At 40.5% G+C, this 25161-nt stretch overlaps 1 pseudogene; it reads right to left on the bottom strand.

The window, feature by feature from the left end:
- Positions 1–23400: 23400 nt before the first annotated feature.
- On the bottom strand, positions 23401–24117 carry LOC103256013 (annotated as a pseudogene).
- Between the last annotated feature and the right edge of the window lie 1044 nt (positions 24118–25161).

The raw sequence follows: 25161 nt of genomic DNA, 5'->3' as shown, positions 1-25161 counted from the left end.
GCTCCCACAGACAGGGTGATGGCAGACACCACTTGAACACTTCCCACATGATCTGCACTAAGCAGTATGTTATGTTGTCTTCACAGTAGGTCCATTTTCAGATGATGAAACTGAGGTTAGGGAATTAGCCAAGATGACACAAGGTAACAGCTGTGGCTCCAACCCAGGTCCTTGTCCCTTGAAAGCTGGAGCTCTTAATCCCTATGTTCATGGCCTCCCAGCTGTTTTGTTTGGTGTAAGGTACTGAATACAGCTTATTCTTCCTGTAACTTCCAGACTCCTTTCTCTTCCCTTTCTGCATTGTTTCATTTTGTAGGGTTTGTTGGTTTTATGCACACCTACCAATCCTTTTCATTCTCTGAAGTTTCTCAACCCATGTGACAAAAGTTTCACTTGACTTGTAGGGAACTGAATTCTCATTTTCCTCCTCCGTCTTGTTGCTGGCTCCTCTTTACCTCCTCAACCACTGAACATGGAAGTCCCCCAAGGCCCTCCCTTTGGCCACATTGCCTTCTCCCTTGGTGATCATGGACACTACCGCTGCCCAATACTCCAAATGAGTCTATCTCTATGGCATATGGTAGGGTCGTGTTTTCTGTACGTTCTGACACTTCTCACACTTGAGCAGGGCCATGTGGTGAGTTTTGTCAACAATTTATGAACAAGTGGCATGTGTCACTTCTAAAGTAGAACATTTCATTGCTGATACAAGCCCTCCAGCATTCTCTTTTCCCTCTACTTTTTCAGCCTGAGTCCTGGAGTGAGGAAAGGCCGGGCAGAGCTTTCAGGCAACCCACATGGATATACAGCATAAACAAGTAGAAAAAGTTTTGAAGTTATAAGCCACTAGGATCTTGGACGTACTCATTGTCATAGCATAACCAAGCCTATGCTAACTGATACAATGAAAACATTTAGTTTTGTGAATTTTATCTCTTGGCTGGTCCTGAGCCTTGAACTCTGGACCCATTTATCCTACTGTCTTATCCAAATCCTCTTTCAGAAAACCAATATGCTTCTCAAACTTGATTTGTTCAGAATGGAATTCCTGATCTCCTCTCACCCACTCCCCAAATTTGGACCATCCACAAGCCATCAAATCTCAGTTAATAGCAGCTATGATATTTTCGTTGCTTAAGCCAAAAGCACAGGGGTATTCTTGTCTCTTCTCTTTCATTTACACCCAACATAGAATCTATCAGCAAGACATCATGCTGGCATACTTACAAACACGTATATTCAGAAACTGACCCACCTCTTCTTAGTTATCTAATTTCAGATATCATGACTTTTTCAAAATTTCTTCTTTTAGACATTGGCACTTTTTACTCCCACCCCTTGCTCTGTCCCCAGTCTATTTGCATGACATTATCCTATCCTGATTCTCCCATACTATTTTCTTTCTTTGTAAATCTCTGGCTACTTTTCCCCCTCACTTTAACTTCCTGATCTTCTCCCTACTCAGTTTCTATGAAAAAATCAGTGCTTTGCATGGCTTTAATTTTTATTTTTATTCCTGTTTACAAAATGTATGTATAACAATGATAGTATCAGGAATGATTTTAGGAGGTATATGGATGAATATTTCTATTTTAACAGTTATAATTTTATCTTAATGTGTGTTAGACAAAACATAACTAGCACATAAAGCCTGAGATTTCACAGATATTATTGCTTACATGAAGCAAAATAAATCAGCTTCAGTCAAATTAAAGTAAAGTACTAAATAAACAATGCTACAGGAGGTACAAGATGGGGGGAAATGTAAGAAGTATACAAATGGAGTTTAGGGAATACGGCATGGACCTTCAAAGAGTAAATGCAGTCAGTTCTCTTCAGTGCATGATTGGTTCTGATGACAACCTGCAGAGTTCCATTGGGATGGCCCACCATACGCTCAACATTAATAAATAAATCTCAGATGTATTTTTCCTCTAAAAGTAGTTCATTTCTTCAAAGATGCCCCTGTTCTAGCAGGTCAAGTCCAACAACTAGAAGTCATTTTTTACTCATTTCTCTCTTTTGTACTCTATTCACTAAATTTTTAAATACTGAAATGTTTGTCACATTTACCCTTTTCCCTTTATTCTCATTAACATCATTCTAAGTCATGACCCAATTACCTCATACCCAGATCATCGGAATGACCTCCAAACTATTCTCCTCCCTTCCTCTGAATTCAACTGCATTCTGCCAGTCCCCTGAAATCGTCCTTCCATGTTCACATGCTCCCTTACTCAGTAACTTGCTCTGAAGGCAATGTCTATGATCCCTAGCCCCATGTTAATAACAACTAGTGTTTAATGAGCATTGTGTGCTGAAAGATTTAATAGGAATCTTCTTACTTAATCCTCATGACAACTATAAGGTAGATACTATAGATGAGGAAGCTAAAGTTTAGAGGCTAAATGATTTGCCAAAAGCCAGCAAACAGCAGAACCAGAATTCCATCCAAGTAGTGTAATGCTGCCAGCTTTACTCTAAACTGCCATCCTATATGGCCTATGGACAAATTTAACAATCTTCTCATTAGAGACTTTCTTTGCATTCTCCATTTCCTTTACCCTTAATTCAGAAGTATCTCGTTTTTGCAACTATTGGGCTTTTATTAAGAACCACATGAGTTTTAATAAAATTCTCTCTCTCCTGCCCACACATGTTCCACCTTCTGATAACTTCTCCACCTCTGCTTTAGGACCCAAGTTCACCCCTCTATAGTATTAGTAAAGCCAAAATTGGAGGAAATAGATGACTGACTGACTCCACCAGAATAAATAGATGCCTGTCTTTTCATATCCAAAATGTATTTACCTCAAGTCCTGAATTGTCCAGCTTCAGTCCTGATATTAACTTAGCACTGTGGGCAAATGGCTAAAGGAAAAAAACTGACAACCCCAGCCTATAAATAGGCAGTCCCTTCATCTCTGAATTGAGAGTATTTCAAAGTAATGCAAGTGGACGCAGTTCAAACATGTTGCTTTTCAACTCTTTAATGTGCATGAGATCTTTTTAAGCTTCCAATCCTGTGTGTTTAATAGACACTCAGTAATTGTGATAACACAGGTTGATTTCCAAATGTACCAGTATTTCAGAGAACAGAGAGCCAGATATAAGTCCTGCCCAGAGAAATTAAGGCTTAATTGAACATTTGGCTAACCAGGATATATCTTTTCCTTTTTAATTGTAGAATCATGGAAGACATGTGAGGATTTGTTGCATAGGTATATTCCATGAAGGTGAGGTTTGGGTTTCTGACAAGCTCCCCTCCCATCTAGTGTGAGCATGGCACCCAATGGGTGATTTTACATCCCTTATGACTCCTCCCTCCTTCCTTTAGCAGTGCCCTGTGCCCATCCTTGTGCCCAGTGTTGAATATCAACTTATGAACGAGAACATGTGGTATTTAGTTTTCTGTTTCTGTGATAACTCACTTAGAATGATGGCCTCCAACTGCATCCATGTTGCTAAAAATGCCATTATTTTCTTCTTTTGGATGACTGTGTAGTATTCCATAGAGTATATGTACCACATTTTTTTATCCAGTCTACCATTGATGGGCACCAACCAGGATGTTTTTTGCTCACTGATCTTTGTCTTAAGTTGGTCAACTCATTTTTTTGTGTTACTATCCATAGAAAAGCAGGTAAAAATAAAGATAGTAAAGATAAGATAAGCTGTCTCTTCTTTTATTTTGTATAATAAAATTACTACAGGCCAAAAAAAAAAAAAAACCAGAATTAGGAGAAAACTTAGACATCATCTCGTCCTATCCCTTCATTTTAGGTATAAGAAAACTAAGGTTCTGATAAGTAAAGTGATCCATACTGGGTCACATAATTCATGAGTGGTAGATCCAGAATTGCAGTCTGGACTCTGGGTCCCAGCTCAGCTTTTAAATCCTGATTCTACTTAGCATTACTATTAGCCTTGTAAATATGAAAAAGCCACTTACTCTTTCCAAGATTCAGTTTTCTTAATTCAGTAATGAAGGTAATATTGATGATTGCACCCATGTTAAAAAATTGTTGTAAGAATCCAATGAAGTCAAATAAAACAAGTAGTGAGCAAGCATCTAACAGATGTTCATGTATTCACTCAATGGCTAAGTCAGCTGACATCCAGGAAGAATCTAGAAAATACACATTTTAGAAAGATGACATAAATGCTGAATATATAATCATACAAAGTTTCTGAAAGTCTGGGAGTGCCTGAAATCCGGGTTGAGAGAAGAGAGGCAGCAGGAAAAGGGGAGCTGTTGAATGCTCCTGGAAGGTGTCTCAATCATTTGTTTTTCAAAGGAAACGCTGTGTGTCAGCTGGGTGACTCATGAAACACTAATTAATTTTTTTATTTTTTTATTCCAGTAGAACAAACAAACCACTTTTAGCAATGCTGAGCTTTCTGGAGACCCAAGAAAATAATTGCCTGAGTTTCACATTAATTGCTTTTAAAAATTAGTTTAAGTTCTGGGTTTGTTTTTCAAGATGTTACGTGAGCATTAAAGCCAAGCCATAAGCCAGGTAGTGACTTCTAAACTAGGTGGAGAGAAGCGGAGTTGAGGGAGAGTTGCTTCTGATCCCTTCCCACTTTTGGAAGTTAGGTCTCAGCCTCTGTGCTATGTCTCTGTTTAGCACAGGGTGGGCAGGGGCCCTGATCCTGGCTACTCTGTTACACACCAATCTACCCTTGACTAGGAAGGCAGTTTCTCTGAGTGCCTCTTTTTGTCCTTACCTGTGTGTTCTGGAGAGTATAAGACTTTAGTAGGGGCTATGGGTGCTGATATTAAATTGTCAGGGCAATACTGATTTTGCAAAATGTTTTGAGTTTTTAAGTTATAAAAAACTTATATGCACATTAAAATACAGAGATAACAGATACCCACATACCACCCAGATTTAACACATTTTAAGTGGGTTTTTTTTCTGGTTTGGAAAAAAATTTAAAGAAAAGAGTTATAGCTATAATCGAACCTCTCCCATACCATTTTCCTCTCTCCTCAAAGAGAATCACCATCTTGAAGGTGAATTTTACTTATATCTGTGCTGTTTATATTTTTACTACTTATATATTCACAAACAATATATAATATCAATTTGGTCTCTTTTTTTTCTGATTTTTAAAAAATCAGGATCTGGCTCTGTCACCCAGGCTGGAGTGCAGTAGCACAATCACTGTGGCTCACTACAGCCTTGCTTTCCTGGGGTCAGGCAATTCTCCTGTGCCAGTCTCCCAATCAGTTGAGACTACAAGTGTGTGCTAATTTTTAAAACAAGATTTTTATAGAGACAAAGCCTTGCTGTGTTGCCCATGCTAGCCTCAAACTCCTGGGTTAAAGCAATAATCCTGCCACAACCTGCCTAAGTACTGGAATTACAGGCATAAGTCAATGTGACCAACTCTTAAATACATTTTAAGAACACATATATTTTTGTAACTTGCCCTTTTCACTCAACATCATGTTTTTGAGACGTCTCTATATCGATTCATTTAAATCTAGTTAATGTTATTTTGACACTATAGACTATTTCTTTATATGAATGGACTGTACTTTACCCATTGCCATCTTAATGGACATTTACCTTATTTCCAATTTTTGACAATTACTAATAAGACTGCAATGAATATCTTTGATCATATCTGCTTGTGTATGCCTGAAAGATTTTCTCTAGGCTGTACATCTAGAAGTCAATTCCTGGAAGGTAGGGTGTATATCTTCAACTTTACTAGATATTGACAAATTGTTCTTCAAAGAGTTGGCACTAATTTATACTCCTTTCCCCAGTTTATGACAGTCCTGTTTCCTCCTCAAAGTTTGATATTACAAGACTTTTAGTTTTTGTCCTAACTGGGTCATTGTAAAAATGACCTCTCTTTGTATTAATGTGCAGTTTCTTTTTTTACTAAGAAGTTTGCACATTTAAAAATGTTTACTGGTTATTTAAATTTCCTCTACTGTAGATTTCTTGTTCAAGTCTTTTCTCAATTTTTTTCTAATTTTCAAAATGCATTTGTAGACAAATATTCTTAATATTTTGAAGAAAAAAAGTCCCTTGTTGTCTATGTGATTTCTATGTTCCTGAACTTTTGGTTATTTCTACGGGGCAGACTCAACTGTGAAGTCATCCATGAATTAGCCCTCACTTTCAGAGTTGTCCAGGAGTCATTTCTATTTATCAATAACAGTAGATCTCTAAAGCAATGTGCAGAGTGGCTAGAGCACTGAACTAGGATTCAGAAGCCCAGGTTTCTAGTCTCAGTTCAACTCCTAATTACCTGACAACTCTTAGACCTCTTGGACTAAAATCACAATATTAATACCAGCCTCATGGGCTTTTGTGAGAAGCAAATAGGATACACAAAATCACCTTGCAAAGTGTTATACAAATGCTAACCAATATTAGTAGCAGCAACTCAAATATAGGTTCATTGTATTACTCTGCTCAGACTGTAATAACAAAATACCATAAACTGGGTGACTTAAACAACAGAAATTTATTTTCTCACAGTTATGGAAGTTAGAAGTCCAATATCTGGGTGCCAGCATGGTCAGTTTCTGGTGAAGGTTTTCTTCCTGGCTTACAGATGGTCCACCACTTTTTCCCTTGTGTGCGCATATGATTCCTCCAGCACACCTGAGATGAAGCTCTAATGTCTTCTCCTTGTCTTATAAGAGCACAGCCCTATTGGATCAGGGTCCCATTGTTATGACCTCCTTTAACCTTTATCACCCTCTTAGAGACCCTGTCTCCAAAAACAGTCACATCAGCGGGGAGGGCTTCAACATAGTAATGTTGGGGATACATAATTTAGTTCCTAGCCATCATGGTATTTGTTTATTTCCAAATAGACTTAAGTATATTAATTTTAAATCCCTTCATTAAGGCTTGGAGACCTAGATGAAGACATCATTAATTTTGTGAAGAAATTATCTTTGGCTTACCCCATTCAAAGGCATTATTGTTATCAAACTAAGGTGTGACCATTTCCATGACTGTCATTCATAAAGGACAAACCCTGACTGTAGCCATTACCCCATGCAATGCCAGCTTAAACTTGATTGTATAAAGAGACTAGACCATGGTCTCTCAGCAGCATTCAATAGAATTTTCTGTGATGATAGAAATGGCCTATAAAATGGTCTATAAAATCTTCACTGTCTAATACAGTTACCACAAGCCACATTTGGCTATTGGACACTTGACAAGTGACTCGTGTGACTAAGGATTATTTCATTTTATTATTTTATTTGAATCATGGCTTCTGTACGGGGCAGTGCATGTCTCTTTGTGCTCCCCAGTCATGAAGCAACATTTCCTACAGATGATTTCTCCCATTTCATTGTATTGTCTTAGATTCCAGACTCTGTGCAAGATGGTGCCTGGTGTTTCCCTATTATCTAACAGGGGCATGCAACGACAAAAATAATAATCAAAAAAATAATGAAAGTATGGATCACACACTGGAATTCCAATCTGGGTGTGAATGGACTACAAATTAGGATAGCATTAAGGAGGGGTATAAAGGAAGGAAGAAAATTCTGAAGGAAGCATCCTATATGAAGTACAGCCCTAGCATATGCTCCAAAGGTCAAGCATTTGGGAAACATCAAGTTTGTATCTTTCCTATTTTTTCTTTTACTTTCAGGAAATCTGTGAAATAATCTTTAACGATAGAGGGCTTCTAGATTTATGATGAAGAGGTCTCCTTGCAACCACTCTGAACTAAAATTCAGCATGCCTGAAATGAGAAGAGGAAAAAGCAGCCACTTGTTACTTCAAAAGGTTTCAGCTTCTAAAATGATTTTCCCTGGGTCCCAAATAGGAGCGGCTCACAGAAGGAAATCACACAGCATAGACAATTCAATCATCAGTCAGCCTGTGAGACCTGCCATTCCTGGCCCCATCCCAGGCTTCTGGCCCCCCCCCCCCCGCCCCCGTTCCTTTTAGGACATCCAAAGAAGGTTAACAAATGCAAGTTCCCAGAGTATCTGAAACCAAGTTTAACTAGTTCAAGTGAGTAAGGTTTCCTAGTCTCATTGATGAATGTAAACATTATAAAAAGTGTTTATGAAAGCCATGATTCTGAATTATTGGTCAAAGCAGAAAACAGAGTGGCCCAGATCTGCTCTGGAAAGCAGACTTTAAAATATCAGCTTTTTGACAAGGTGTTTAGAATCCTCCCCTCTCCAATATGGAAGAATATTTACTTCAGCCATGTTAGAAGTTTTGCATAAGAAAATATTAAAATGCATCAATACTTCAGGCAGTTATCTTATTTTCAGTTATCATCTTAGTGAATTTTTCTCAGATTTTCAACTTTTCTAAAGCATATATTTACTTACATGATGACAAAAACAAATATTAAAAGTGCAAGATGATTATATTCTGTTATATTTTTCAAAAAGTTTATTTTCCATTGAGATTTTCTATTTTCTTTTTTCATGACATTTCTATAAAAATGGCAATTTTCTCAGAACTGATTAAATTAAAGGTAACTATCAGATTTTCTGTTTGAATTTTTATTTTTTAAACTGACAAATAAAAATTATATTATTTAATAAGTTACAGAATGAGATGTTTTGAAATGTTTACATTGTGGAATGCCTGAATTAAGTGAGTTAACATATGCAATAGTTACCTCATATATTATCATTTTTGTGGTGATAACATTTACAATCAATTCCCTTAGCAATTTCTAAGTATACAATGTATTGTTATTAACTACAGTCGTGAGGTATTCAGAATCTTGAGAGTTACTTCTCCAAACATTCAACCTAAATTTTCACCCACTGTCTCCCCTCTTTGGCTCATGCCTACCACTCACATACTCCCAAACTGTATTTACGGTGTTTGTGATTGAGCAAATGCCTTTGTGGGTCTGACAACATAGGCATTCAAATTATGAAAACTGTTTATTGTGCTCAGATCAATAGACCAAACCCACACTTATTTTTTAGCTCAGAAAAAGCTTTCCATTTTCCCCCTTAATGGCCTTTAACATCTGTGCCAACAATCATCAAACCAGGACTAAATGTCCCAGAACTTCAGTGGGAAGGTGGGACAGGAGCCAGAGGACTGAGTCCACCTTCCACCTTCATATAACGCAGACTGTGAAGGTTTCAGAAGTTCCAGAGGAAACCTCCCCTCCAAAATCTGCACTCCTCAACGAAGTCACTCATGCACTCCCTCCTTCATTCTGCAATACTGCTAAGGGCACCCTTTGCTCTTGCCCTGTGTCTGGTACATCACCACAGCTCTCTAAGGCAGTGTCAGGATCCAGATTACCACCGTGACACAATCTGGGCCAACATCAGAGAGGAACAAAGGCTGTAGGGTTCCAGGTGACTTTTCCAAAGTCTTGTTCTAACCCTATTACTCACTCAGTGGGCCCAATTGCCATTGTTATTTCTCACCATGCATCCCTGCTTCTGGTCTGAAAATAACAAGAGCAAGAAAAGTTTGCAGAGTGATTTATAATTAACCATGTACTTTCTTGAGGAAGGATTCTAGTGGTCACCCCTTACCTTTGTTCCTGGGCAAATCACTTACTCTCACAGCCTCTGTTTCTCATTCATTTCATGGGGATCATAATAGTCACAGACCTCATGAGGGTATTGAGATAGCTGAAAGAGACAATATATTGTGTCTTTAAAGGGACCACAACAGACATGAGTGTCTGCTGAACTTAATTCCCTGTTTCTATTAAAACTTACAGCAAAGAGTGAGATAGGACTGTTTTCTCACCACCTCATCTCTCACCTTTTCTCAATAAAAACAAATCATAATAGGCTTGACACTATCCAAGGTGGCATTTGGGCATGTCTTGCACTTAAAGCTTTGAAAAGAAAAGGAAAGTATCACTTGGGCCGTAAAACAAAAAGGGCAGAGAAATGCTCAGGGTTGTGCTGTGTCTCAATTCAGCCTAGCCTGGGTGCATTACCTACTTCTCCCTTCCCAGATTTCCTTACTAACCTGTTTTCCAAACCCACCTACACAACAATGCAGCCCCCCAGAAGGTCCAACTCTGTAGGACCCAATGCCCCTTGCTCAGTCCACAATGACTCCATAGTCTTTCCCTAAAATCCAAGGTGTCTCTGTCATATCCACAAATTTGCAGACCCACATTTTGTCATTTCCCCCTTGCTGATCTCATAGCAACAAGCCAAGACAGCTGCAGAAGATAAGAGGGTCTAGGCCTTACTTTGAAAAATCATGTCACAGTGGAGGTGAGCAGCTGAACTATTTTTCCTTTGGATGACACTTGTCCTTCCCACCTCCTATCTTCACAGGCTGTGAGGGTAACCGACTTGTTAAGTGTTCCTGGAGATTCTTGAGACTGTGCAGGACCTATCAGTCAAAATGCTAGAAACGTATACATGCTGAGCAAGACTGTGTCCACCTACTGGTGAGAAACAGGAAGAGACCCTCCGAAGGAGCCCAGCGAAGGAAGGCTCATGCAGGACAAGAAACAGTCAAGTAAACCAGGACACGGGATCATCCGAAGAGAAATGAAACCAGACAAAGAAAGATGCTTTTAAAAGGAAAGATAGTATGTTTGGAGACAGAATTTACTTTGAGTTAACTTTGCACGTAGAAGATTTAAAAGAAATTTCTTTCCCAAAAAGTCTGAATTTAAAACATCCAGATTCAAATATGTAAAAAACAAGGGATATGGGGAAATGACATAGTACAATGTAATCATGGATTTAAAAAAAAACAAATCTTATCATCTCCTTGGATTTTTTTTAATTGGACAAAAATTGGATGCAATTTTGTTTTTATGAAAAATCTGACCACCAGGAATGATTGACAACCCAGTCAAACGGCCCCAGGGTTCTGTATTTTGTTTATATTTAACCCAGTCATACCATACCTACCGCATATAGGCAATGCCCATTCCCAATCACAGTGCTGCAAGTAGGAGAGAGCTATTTTTCCCTACGCATATGTTGATATGCAGAAAAGAGGACAGCACTCCTCAGTGCAAGCTGTCCTATTGAAGCCTCGTTTCCTGTCAATCTTCCTTTTTTTTTTTTCATGAAGCTTTAATTTCTTGCCACAGCGCTTTTTACATTTTAGTTTCCTGCAAACCTCAGGAAATAGACTGAAATTAATATCGTCAGATGCTTCCGAAAATGCTGGCTTGGCGGCATTGCGGAATGCTTTCCGATGCCATTTTGGGATTAAAATATACCAGTTATGCCCCATTGTTTGTAAGAGAGATCTGGGAAAGGAATTGTGTCTGAGATTGGATCAAATTGAAATGTAGGTTAAAAAAAATCGGGATAGAGACCTACAGTTTTAGAATAGGCAAGGTTGGCAGGTAGGTAAACTGGGCAAGCCAGGAAGAAAACAACTCCAGGGAAATAGCTCTCAGCACCTCACCAGTGTTGGAAACTGAGGCAGGGACACCCTTGCTCTTGTTTTCCATGTAGAATTTTAAAGCTTTGAGTAAGACTTCAGTGCTCTAACGCCTCCAGATCTGACTCTAGAGAAAAGCACGATATGTCACAAGAAATGAAAAGAGGCAAAGAGATAATTTATTAGCATATGCACTGTGGAGTTATTCATGTGTTGGGGGAAGGAATATCCAAATCCTAGGTTTTCTCATGTCTCACAGGCCTGGAGGAGCCCCAGGTCAGGGGTGAGGTTCATATAATTCCTAGTGCCAGCTCTGCCCCTGACTCACCCTGGTGCTTTGAGCAGATCCCTGTTCCTTCAGATGGCAATTTCTCTGTCCGGCTAATGGGAAGAGATGACACACACCTCCCTTCTTCACGGTGCAAGGGCATTACAATGATAAACTTGCAACAACTACATAAAACTACATAAACATGCTTTGAGTTCTTGAGGGGAGAAGTGTGACATGAATTGAAGTTATTTTTATTGTCATTGGCTCCTGCATCTATGACTTCCTGAGTGTTAGATAAAGCCACACACAATTTCTGTTATCTCAAAAATATATTCAAAACTTTTATAATATTGAAGAATGCTCTGTGTGTTTTTTTTTTTACATTCTTTGTGTTTTGTTCACTTTTTGGTCAGCCAGTTACAGCTTCTCTGCACAACACAGCCTCCATCCGATCTGAGACACTGACTGGTTCTATAGCCTTCTCTTTTGCCTGCATCTACCTCTATGCCTCAGGCTCAAGATCTTACTAACTTCTGCCTATTCAGGTGTAATAATCACACCGGCTGCTTTTCTACTCTGGGCTCTCACCTCTGCAGACAACCTTCAAATTTCCACCTGTCGTCTTCCAAATTCATTTCTCTAGTCAGGAAACCAAGGAGCTAGATGATTCTTCAGAGAACTTCTAAGAAAATCCTTATTTTCTAAATAAGGATGCCATTCCCAGAAAAGGTAAGTGGATCACTTTGAGTCACAGGGACAGAGCTGAACCAAAAGCAGCCAGGTCACCTAATACCAGGTCTCTGCTGTACTTATATGTCTAGAGATAGAGCAGGGCTAGAGGCAGTCTGTTGACAGCAGGTCTACACCATTGCTTCTAAGGCTTCAGTGGTTCCACATATCCTATAGCGTAAACTCAAGTAATAAAGCACTGAGCAAGTGTATGCAGCTTCGTGTAACAGAAATGTGACTGTAGGGGCTTTAAAAAAATCAGGCTTACCTTTTCTCACATAACAAGAAGTCAGGAGGTAGGCATTCTGAGATGTTTGCTGTTGTTCTAGAAAGTCATCGTGAGCCAGGCTCTTCCTTGTTGCCTTTCTGCCCTCCCAAGCATGGGCCTTTGCTTTAAGGTCACAAGATACCTGTTCTACCTCTAGGCCATGGGTTTACATTCTAGACAGGAACATGGAAAGAGGAACAAAGGGCAGAAGGCTGGGCCAACTGAGTCCCTTTTAATCAGTTATACCTTAGATTTCCCAGAAAACTTACCTAGTAGACATCTGCTTATATTTTGTAGGTGAAAATTAGGTCCATCTACTTGCCAGGATAGCTCGGGAAGTTCTTAGTTTTAAATGCACATAACCCCACTCTGAAAAAATCATTGGGGTCTTGTTAGTAAGAATAAAGAGGGGAATGAATATTGAATGGGCAACTGGCAGTCTCAGCCCCAGAAACTTTAGTGTTATCACTCAGTACTCTATAATCCAACCCCAAAGGACTTTTCCAGTGCAATTTCTTACTGTCCCCGGTCAGTCACTTTACCCAACCATCCCAGAATTCTCTGTGTCCTCCCACATATGTGCTGTGCTTCTTCACCTTTCTGGTTTTGCCCACCCCCTTGCCCAGCACTTGTTTGAGACCCAATTGAAATATCACTCTACTTTCCTTAATGTTCACCGATTAATCTCAAACTTTTTCTATTTCCCATAACATTTTGTATTTATCTCTATTAGAGCCCTAATCACATCCCACTTTATGTTATAATTTGTCCTGCACTTATCTGCCTCATTCAGCAGAATATAAGCTTCAGAAAAGCAAGGACCATATCTTGTTAACACACAGTAAAAAGTATAAAATTCTGTGTATTCCATAGTAAATGCCAAAGTGTTTATAATTGAAATGATTTTTTTCCCACTTTGCTTGCATGGGTGAACAGTGAGTCAAAATGCACATCCCATTCCAGAGCAGTCCTGAGTAGTGTCTTTCTTGCATTCTCCCAGGACTGAATCATCACCAGAGACTCAGATGTTCTGTTGGTTTCTACAAGTGCATTAGTATATCATATACATTCAAGAATTAATCTCATTCTCTGATACAAAATAATCCTTATTGTGTACAATTTGATTGCTTATGCTTTAGGAGGTGGGGAGGGGGGACAGGATTTAAGGACCCAATGGATATCAGGACCCCCAGTTAATTGGATCTAAAAACAACATACATTAATGACTTCCCCCAAAGACTTTATGCCACTCCACAGTGAAAAGGTTTGAGTATGGAGAACTAATCTAATAAATATCAGATGATCATACTGTGAACTCAGAATAAATCCTTTGCTTCATTTGTGTGCTCCTGGAACATCCAAATTCTTTACAAGAGGAGCACCTTAATACTCCACTACAAGCCAGGGCCAGATCTGACTTTTTCTCTCTATCCTTCTTCCCTTCCTTTTTTCCTTCCTTCTTTTCTTCCTTCCTTTCCTCCCTCCCTTTTTCCTTCCTTCTCTTTTTCCTTCTTTCCTTCTTTCCTATTTTCTTTCCCTCTTCCCTTCTTCCCTTCCTTCCTCCCTCCCTTTCTTTTTTCTTCCATAAAGGGGTAGTGACAGAAAGAATACCACTGAAGCACTTGTACATTTCTGCATATAGAAAGTGACCAAAAATGGTGGATTTGAAAGTGATTCGTCTGAGGTCAGGACTGTCTTACTTCCTGAGGCCAGCTGATCATGATTTGCCTAAAAGTTTTAAGAATTAATGCTTAGTCTTGTTTCATTTCTTCTATTTGGGTCAGTTTTTAAAACCTGGAGACTCACTGTGGCTCATATTATTCCCTGCATTCTCACCTTTTCCCTTCTGCTCCCTTTCCTTGACCTAGACAGCAATTATTGCTTCACTGGGAGCTGGATCAGATACTGATAAGTAAAGAAGCGTTTTCTTGGAAAGCAGAACACAAAAGGAAATTAAGCCTTCAATTTCTGTTTCCTTCAGACATATTAAAGCAGACTATCATTTTAAAAAACCTAGGAGGTATATGTTAAATTCAAAGAAGATGTACTTGTGGAATAATACTATATGTGTTCCCACTTCTGCATGTCTATATAGGTATTTATTCATATAAGTACTTATTTAACATCTATACATATATGTGTACATATGCATACAATGTATATAGTGAAAGAAAAGAAAGGTCTACACCAAAGTGCTAGTAGTGGTTAACCTGGGAGTGGATTTTGGATGAGGGTGAAGGAAAGGAGCTCATATTTTATTCAATATATTTTTGTAATATCTGATTTGTCCTAAAATAAGATTGCTGTTTTCAGTTTTTGCTTACTTATGTATCATCAGTAGTGAATTCTATAACAATTTTTAAAGTATTTTCTTCCCTTTATGTTCTATAGGGAAGAACCAAATCATTCAAAAAGACAATTAAAAAATTAAGATTTATTCACTTGCAATACATTCTCTGTCATTTTGGGGTGTCATTGTGCTTCCTGATCATGATTTAAAATAGATAGTAATGAATCATCTTCCACAGCACATTTGACTCAGTCAAGAAAAAATTGTTCAAAAGAAATCAAAATTAGGAATTAATCTCCTCCTCTATTACCACAATGGCACTTCTCCTATTGAGTTTCATTGCTTGTGTTTCGGGAGATGGAACGTGAAGTGGAAAATAAGGAGCAGTGGGTGTGGGGCTCTCTAATTGGGGTCAATTTCAGATTTTAATCCGGTTCCTTCCCACTCCAAAGGTCCAGCTGAGACCCTTTATTAAACTTTTCTGTCTGCTTAGCCCCAGAAAATGCTCCCTTCTCAGAGTATCTATGTCACTCGATCACTTTCAGTTTCCTTCAGAAGCTTACTGTTGTCCCTAAGTCTCATCAGACCATAACAGACACCTTGAGGGCAAATGTATAACTTTTCCATCTCTGCATTGCCAGTGCCTATGGAAAGCACCTGACACAAGGTAGGTGCACGATAAACATTTGTAGCATGAACATTTGAATCAATAGCTGGTTGACTGAACCAAAAAATCAATGCCTCTGTGTCTTGTCTTCAACTGGATTGGAAGGTACTTGAGGACGGGTACTTGGAGACAAGGTACTTGAAGGTATGATGTGTGAACATCTTAAAACTTCTACTTCCCCCATAGTGCCTTGAGAAAGTAATCATTCAACTGGCATTTGCTGATCCATTCCTCTATTTTAACAGATGATAAAACATGCTCACAGAGATGTTTATTTTGATTTGTTTACTGGCCTGCTGACAAGCAAGGGAAGGAGAGATGCATTATTTCCCTCATTTTGTAGATAATTCAAAGGAGGCACAGAAAGGTGAGACATTTGACAGATGAAGAGAAGGGAAATTCACCTCCTGACCATTTCAAGTGACTCTCTTGGGAACTTTCTGTTCCCTTCAGGAGCCCAATGTTTTCTGACTGTGTGCTTTTTCCTCTTCTTCAGGGAGCAGGTCATAGCTGGTTAGAGAGCTCATTGCTAGGTGATCTCTGAATTTCAGGTAGTTAAAGTAGAAAATGACACTTCTTAATTAGATAGCATAGCATAATTATTTGAAGGTGCCTTATAATTACATACTTCTTCCCCAAATTCCTTTAGCTACTTCAACTAGGAGCTCTAGTTCCTGTCTCCTTCTTGTCCCATGTCAATGCAATGTCACTGGACCAAGAATTTACCAGAGATGGTTGTATCTTAATAAAGGAGGAACCCTCCAATGGATTCTCCCTCAAAATCTCAGAACTCATAGGCTATCAATGCTACCACATGGAAAACTCAAATCATTTTGCACACAGTACCAGATCAGTTAGATGAGAAGCTGAGAGATCATTGTGCAGCCATTTAATCTAGATGCCTCTTAGATATTTATATCAAGGAATTCTATGACTTTAGCAAACCATCCAGAAGATTCCTCTTACTGCCATATGCACTTCTTCCCTATTTCAAACCTCCAGTCCCATGAAAAACAAGATTTATATTGGTTTAGACTTAAAAGGAAAGACAAATCACTACCACCCTCCAGCACAGAAATACTTTCTATGCTTTTTTCCTTCCTCTTGAGGTGGAATGTAGCTCTAAACTGACAGCCTCTGAGCAAGCAACACACCCAAATATAAGGGCAGATTGTGAAAGCAATTCACTCAGGGGGGCTAACAAGGAAGCTCTCGGTCAATAACATTCAACCCCCACTTTGAAAAATGGCCAACCAAATGAACACTCTGTCTCAAGAAAGGAAGGGCCAAGGGAGTCATTAATGAAAGCAAGAAACTCAGTTTTACATCTCATTCAAAAGATGGATTCCCTATACTCCTCCCAATCCAGGTGGGTGAGTTAGTTTAGTGTGGAATTTGTCTGCCCTCACTGAAAACTCTGGTTAGGCAATGAATTATTCCAAGTAAATTAAGTGTATCGATCCCCTCCCCTTTCTGACACTTTGCAGATATTGCTATCAAATCATGATCCATGCAAGTGTCAGTTTTTGCCACAGACATCTGAAGAGGGGAGCAAATATTCTCTTGGGCATCTCAGAGTCTAATAAGCACCCACGGGGCATAATAGGACATAAGCAACGGGTACCAGGCAATGACATAGCCTTGCAATGAATCTAACTGACTGCCCTGCAGTCTTAGCACATTCAGCTGATGAGAACAGGGTCATAGGATTACTCCTGTATTTTTTAGGTAATATCAGGTCAAGGTCGCAGGTTATATTTTAACTCTAGCCAATTTTCATACAAATGCTAGTGGATCAGAATAAAGATCAGGCAGAAGAGTATAGACAAATATTATGAATCTACCACAATTCTAAAGAACAATCAGATCACATACCCTATAAATAAGAGGTAGCACAGTAATTATATAAATGGTAAGGAATCAGTCTCTTTCAAAGTGAAGGTCAGGGCCTCAATTGGAACTTACTTCTCTGATATTAATTTTTCATCTCCATCATTATAAATGATGTTTGTGTCATGTCCAAAATACATGTGTTGAAAGCCCAACTTCCAATGGGATGGTATTTGGAGATAAGGCCTTTGGGAAGTAATTAGGTCATAAGAGTGGAGCCTCATGAATGGTATTAGTGCCCTTACAAGAAGAGATAGGAGAGCTTCTCTATCTGCTCTCTGCCATATGGAATACAGTGGCCATTTGCAAACCAGGAAACAGGCCATCACCAGACACTGGATTTACTAGCACCTTGATCTTGGACTTTCAGACTCCAGAACTGTGAGAAATAAATTTCTGTTGTTTAAGCCACCTAATCTATGCTATTTCATTATAACAACCCAAATGGACTTAGACTGTCAGAGTCATCCTTTAATAATGATCAGACTTATTCATTTTAAAATGATAAACTCTTAATCCTCAAAAGAAAAAAGGTTCTTTCTCACTATTATCCAGTTGAGCTGTCTTTTTTTTTTTTTTTTTAACCACAAACTACTATATTAAGGTTATTGGGGATATTCTAAGGATGAATGGTCTAAGGATAAATCTATAGTGATAATACTATAAAATATTATAAAGTATTATTTTCATCCACATTAAAAGCCCTTATCACATATGGAAACACTTACAATGAAAGAACATCTCAATTTGCTTCAAAATAATTCAATGAGATTGGAGGAAGCAGTATTAGTCATTGCTTGATAATTTGGGGAACTGGGTGCTAGTACATAGGGGTTCTAATAACAGTGGTTTTCAAATGTAACATATCTCAGAGTTATCTGAAAGTTTTGTTAAAACACAGATATCTGAGCCTCACCTGAGAAATTATGAATCAGGAGATTTGGGATGACTCCTGATAATTTGCATTGCCAACAAGTTCTCATGGGATGCTGATGCTACTGGCTCAGGGATCCCATGTTGAGAACCACTGTATTATACTATACTCCCTATTTTATATGATAAAAAAATTAGTATCAGGTAAGGCTGTACTGGGCAGGCACTACAAAACAAGATGGAGGAGAAGGAGTCTCTGCCTCTGCCTGTTCACAACTCAGATAGACGGCAGCTGAAAAAGACAGATAAGGCCAGGTTCAGTGGCTCATCCTGTAATCCCAGTGCTTTGGGAGGCTGAGGTGAGTGGATTGCCTGAGCCCGCAGGGTTCAAGGCCCACCTGGCAACTTGGTGAGACCTCATCTCTATAATAAATAAAATTAGCTGGGCGTGGTAGCCCATGCCTGTAGTTCCAGCTACTTGGAAGGCTGAGGCAGAAGGATCACTGAAGCCCAGCAGGTTGAGGCTGCAGTGACCGGGAGCGGCCACTGCACTCTAGTCTGGGTAACAGAGTGAGACTCCAACTCAAAAAAAAAAAAGAAAAAGAAAAAGACAGAGAAGAGACACAGACCTCAGAAAAACACTAAACCATCAACTCAATTCAAATTGGACTGGGTGTGGAAAAAATTAATGTTGGGTTTCCTCATTTACTTTGAGCCTATGTCTGTTATAGAATGTGATAGCTTCTCAACTGATTTGGATTGTTCAGTTAAGAAATATAAGTAAGCAGCATTTCTGTTTTATATTTTTAATGCAAGAGCTAGAGTTAGGCTCTTGTATAAATCTTGTGATTTATATAGATTGATGGTACCACTTCCCACATTTGCCTGAGACTCAAATTGGGTTCAAAACATATAGTCAGAAATCTTTTCCCCCAGCCCTTCAGTTGCATTTAGTTCCAGAAGATGAATGAAATTTCCTGGATCTAGTTGGGTCTAAAGGCATCAGATGATGAAGAAAAAAAATTTCAAGTTTCAGATTGGATGGTCACAGGAAGAACACTAGTAGTTTTAGTTGAATTTTATTTCAGTTAAACACAATTCAGTAAACAATTATTATATGCCAGGCACTGAGCTATATACATTCTGGGATATGCAAAAATAAATTTAAAAAAAAAAAAAAAAAGGCCTCGGCTTTGACTATCTCACTTTTAGCTTGGAAGGCAAACATGTAAATAAATAATTATGATATTAATAAGCATTATAACAAGAGATATAGCCATTATAAGAATGCTTTGGAAACAAAGATGAATAAGTCATGCATTTTTTATTGAGGAGAGGAAGAAGTGAAGCCAACTTCTCATGGATGGCATTCCAGCTGATTCTTAAGGAATGAGCGCTCATTTACTGGGCAAAGGGGTGAGTGAAGGAGGAAAGACAAGCCAGAACAAGGAAACAAGTATAAGAAAGGTATAAAAAAGTAAAAATGATTGCTGTCTCTAATCAATAAAGGGAAATTTGGCAGGACCAAGGTGAGGGCTGTGAAAGAAGGAACTGGCCATGAGACAAGAAAGGTATGTTGGTCTGACACTATATATCAAGATAGAAAATTTATGCCCTGCCTTGGGGACTGCTATGGACTGAATGCTGTCCTTTTAAAATTCAAAGGTTAAAGTCCTAATTCCCAATATGATTGCATTTGGAGACAGTGCTTGTAGGAGGTGATTAAAATTAAATGAGGTCATTTTACAATGACCCCCTAACAATGGGGTCCTAACCTAATAGGGTTGTGTCCTTATGAGGAGGAGAGAAAGATGTCTCACACCTGAAGGAAAGCAAGGTGAGCCAGAAGGTGGCCTTCCACACGTCAGGAAAAGAACCCTCACCAGGACCTAAACATGTTGTCACCCTGATTGTAGAATTCCAGCTTCCAGAACTGTGAGAAAATACATTTCTGTTGTATAGTGTTTGGTTGTGGCAATCTGAGCAGACTACGATAGGGACCACCAACATTTTTAAGTGTGGGGAAGATAGTAAAAGACTGCATTTCAAATAAACATATGTGGTAGACTGCATTTCAAATAAACATATGTGGTAGAACAGTGGGTGAGACAGTGGAGAAGGGTTTTATGAGTCTGTAGACTAGTCAGTGAGTTGAAGAGGCTGTAAGTACAGGTAAAGACGATGAAAATCTAGTCTAGGACTGAGAATTTTGAAATATTTGGGTAGGAGGCACATTGCTAGCATGGTAATAGAAAAGTTTGTACGTGTGTGTAAGTTTTATATAGACATAAACTTACATAATTCTGTATGTTAAATGTATTACATATATCTATATATGTTAATATATAACTTTATTATATAAAGATAGAAAGGGAAAAGATTTTTGTATATCATAAACACAAAGAGAAAGTCGAGTTTGTCATCTAAGAATGCTTAGAGGGACTTTGAGTGAGATCAGCTGCTCCCTTGGCTGCTATAAAAGTTTATCAATTTATAACATAGGCTTGGGTTGTGTGTGTGTGAGAGAGAGAGAAAGAGAGAGAGAATGAGAACAGTGGGGAGGGGTATGAAAAAGAAGAATAGAGGAAAGGAATAAATGCAGTATAATTTCCAAGACTTTGAACACCACAGATGAGTCATATAACTGGAATTTCTCTGTCTTCTAGTAATTTCCACATAATTAGTCTATTTGTATACACAAAACGAGCACATGGCATATTCCAAAATGGCACAAGACCTGTTCTAAGCCCTAAATAGGAAGGCTGGGGCTTGCCTTTAGAGCCATCCCTGGAGCTTGGTGAAGGTCCTGGCCTATGTACTCAGCCAACAATGAGACAAGGCATGGGGCCCTGCCACCTCCTTTCATAACATTTCTTATATCTTTTCTTCCCTGTAAATTACACACTCTTCAGGCCTTTGCTGAGATAGATAATGCAGCTCCCATACGAATTCAATACCCAGTGCCCTGCATGCATGAGTGTGTCAAGGCTAAACAGGTCTATTGTTCTTAAACAGTACTGCCAGAGAATTGTATCCTTGTGCAGAATGATACTGAAGAGATAAAAATATCTTTCATTTCTATAGTGCCATGCATCTTAAAGTGTGTTCCACATTTTGCAAACTATATATAGGCTCAATTCATTACCCATCCCCATAAAATACAGCCAGAGCAGTGGCAGGCGCATGCCAGATGTTTGACAATGGTTTAATAACAGAGTGAAGAATAAGTTAAATTGGATTCAGAAAACAGGAAATGGGATGTGGGGCACTAGGTAAAACTTTACCATTCATTCAGCAGTATGTATTGAATGCCTACTGTCTCCCAGGGTAAGAACTGGGACACAGTTGTGAACTTGAGAGACACTGTTCCTACCCTCATGGAACTGTCAGAATATCAGATAAGATATACAATTAGATACATTTTGCAGTAGAGTAGGATTCACATTAAAATTAAGAAGTACAGTACTAGGCACCATGATCCTCACTGCCTTTAATAGAAGTCTTTTCCACTCTGACATCATCATTCTCTTACTCTAACAAAAAGGTTTGCATCTAACGCAATAATAGAATGTACACCAAAAAAAAATCTGTCCTGGAACTCAGAACAGGCTGGATGTGGGGCATGGTTCTGCGGAGAATTAGGAAAGGGAAAGACACAAGTTGAGAAAGTTGGGGAAGACTGAGAAGAGCCCCCAGAGTAGAATGAACATGAAACAGTTCCAGGAAAAGTCAGAACCAATGAGAACAGAGAGGCCTATGCAGATTTCAGAGTTGTGGTTTGTTTTCTTGGGGGTGGGGCTCCATCACTTGAAATAATCTGCCCTAATACTAAAGGCATTGGAGAGTGCTTCCAAATCTCTCCATGCTGAAGGGTTTGGTCTCTGGAAAACAAGACAATAGGATTTTAGGAGTGGAGGGAATCTTGGCGATCCACCAGCTCAAACCCGTCATTTCATAGATGAAGAAAGAACACCCAGCTTCACTAAGGGGCTACAACAGTCAGCAGTGGCCAGGCCAGTGCCTAGGTCAAAAGGCTCACATGACCCCTTCCAAAGGGTCTGCTCTTGGATGAATGAGTACGCACACGCCCTGCCCTTTGGGAGATGCTTCTAAAAGCTGAATTCCTGGTTCCCACTGCAGTGAAGAGACTAACCACAGTAAAAAGGGGTTAAGGTCTTATAATCCACCGGCACAGATGTGAGCAAGAAATTTGGGTCAGATAAATGAGAACGAAATAGGCTAGAAGATTGTGACTGCCCAGGTCAAATAGGCTGCCACACAGTAAGATCCTCTGAAGACCATTTGGTCTCTGGAAGTATATGTATCTTCCAGTTCTTATTAACTTATCCAGGACTGGAGAGTCAGGTTACCCCGAACTCCCAGTAGGGGACTGTTCAAAACATGTTAAATCCCTGCACAGAGAGATTTAGCCAGTACCCGGTACCAGCAGGATGTATGAAACACAAAAAAGGAATGTGGTTGATAATGTATCAGTGCAACAAATATTGTGAAGAGGCATCAAACAGGAAATTTCCTGCATGTGATGAGTGCCCATCTCATAAAAAGGCCACTCCCTCTCCTTGTTGGTGGTAATGGTACCACATAAGCACAGGAAGGCTGTGTGAGAAAACTGGGCCAGTGTGGGCAGTAAAGGAGAGAGAGGGCAGAAGGACAGTGGAGACACTGGGCTAAAGGTGGGGGCCCTGGACTAGCATCTCAGCCTGAGGCTTCCTGAGGGGCCTCAGGCAAGCCAACCTAGAAGGAACCATCTAAAAAGGAAAAGCCTAGCAGATGACCTCCAGGGAAATTTCTCTCATTGGGCCGCCAGTGAGTTGGCTTAATTGTGTGTGTGTGTGTGAGTGTGTGTGTGTGTGTGTGTGTGTGTGTGCGCGTGTGTGCACCTGTGTATACCTCTCCCCAACTAGAAGACAAACTTTTCAAGAACAAAAATTCTGGTATTCATTACACTTATCTTTAAGTATCCAAAACAGACCCTTTGCGCAAATGGAGGAATAAGTGTTACAGATCTTGTACTGATGGCCACGAGGAAGGTCAGGAGAAAGTGGTGATGAACCCGGGTCTGCCGTCTATGTGAACGCTAGCCTGCTCACGGCTCTGAACAGCAGTACCCCTCATTCCCATACCAGGACACAGAACCTTGCACCTCACTCTCTTTGTCCCATATCTCAGAAAACCCTAGTGGCCGCTTGCTGCCCAGAGAGCGGGGTTCGGAAGCTGTCGGGGGGAATCTTGCCCTTCTGCAACTTCTTGGCCGAAGGGCAGCAGATTCTGAGACCACCCCTCATTCTCTGCAGGAGCCAGCCTCCGTATTGCTCTCTGCTTCCCCCCTCCGGCCCGCCTGCTGGGGTAGGAGTGGGTGTGGGGTGGGTGTGGGAGTCCAAAGAACACTGCTGCTGGTGCTGAAGGCCTGGGGAGGGAGGCTGGGGACTGACGAACTCGGCCTCCGGGTTCCACGCCTGAGAAGAAACGCTGGAGAGGATGCCACCTGCTGGTGAGGACCCCGGCTTGCACGGTGGGCACAAGAGACCTGGAGCCTGGATGTGCAGGAAACCGGAATTCGGGAGGTTTTCCAAGTTGCTGGGTTTTTGCTGTGTCTTTAGGGCTGCTGCCTCCGCCGGCTGTACCCAGAGACCCCGTCCCTCGCGCGCCATCCCCCAGACGCAGAGGTGTCGACCAGGGGCGGCGGTCTCCTTCCTCGCCCCCCTCGCAGCTCACTCCAAGGTCTGAGGACTCTCCGCGCTTCTCCATCAGGTGGAGCCGTCCTCTCCTCGCCACCTCCCTCCTCCCTCCTCGCGAGCGAACTGCGCGCAGGCCACCTTGCAGCGCCAGGAGGTTAACCGAACCCCCGGAGGAGGTGAGGCCACGGGCCGGCCAGGCGGAGATGGCGGGGCCGCCGTCGGGGCTGGCGCCAGAGCCCAGCCGGCTGTGGGTCCTGCAGGTACCGCTCGCGTTCTCTGCCCCACGTGGTGGCTGCCGAAGATTGCCGTGGGTTTTCCGGCATTCAGGCTTGAGATGCCTCCTGGTCCTTTTAAAGGCGGGCGGCTCGTCACTTAATCCAAGCTTTTTTCCTTTCTACCGAAGACCGGAGGCTGCGGGAAGGGGGCGGAGGTGGTGAGGGGGGAGGGCGAGAGGGGGACAGGCCCAGTGAGCCGTGGGAGGAGGGAAGCCGGAGCTGGTAAGGGGGTCATGAGGCCAGCTTTGGGGACCAGTGGGAGAGCGAAATAAGGTTCTTCCAGCCTCGAACTCCCACTCCCCCTTTCTCCTGTCCAAAAGTCAGTGTGGAGTGCACACGCCTGTACGTGTGCCTCACTACCGTGTACTGCACACTTCACTAGCCTCATGTCCCTGGTTTTGTCATATTTCCCTTGGGAGCTGAATTAAGCAAAGCCGGGCCCCAGGCCATTTAGGAATTAGCAATCCAAATTAAGCAACAGCTTACAGGATAAACCTGTAACCTTTAGTTAAGACTTCAAATGTTGCTACATTTGATAAAGAATCTACATTCTAATATTCATCTTATTCACTGCAGGCTTGGCCTTTGGAGTGGTACCCAGACATTTGAAATTTCTCCCACCACCCCCTCCCTTGGCGGGCCCAATGGAAAGCTACTACTAGGAGTATAGCACCATACATACCATATTTTCAGTCTTAATATGTGATTTGGCATATGCTTTTTAAAATTGTTATTCATCGTCTGTATGTGTTTCTGATCAGCCTCTTCTGTTCTTTGCACAATCTGTTATTCCCAGCTAATGGACTAAGGCTGTGCTGACACTTCGCTCCTTTACCTTG

The sequence above is a fragment of the Carlito syrichta genome, unplaced genomic scaffold (genome assembly GCF_000164805.1).
Source record: "Carlito syrichta isolate Samal-C Ts95f unplaced genomic scaffold, Tarsius_syrichta-2.0.1 Scaffold288840, whole genome shotgun sequence".
Lineage (NCBI taxonomy): Eukaryota > Metazoa > Chordata > Mammalia > Primates > Tarsiidae > Carlito > Carlito syrichta.
This window is presented reverse-complemented; position numbering and strand designations above follow the sequence as displayed.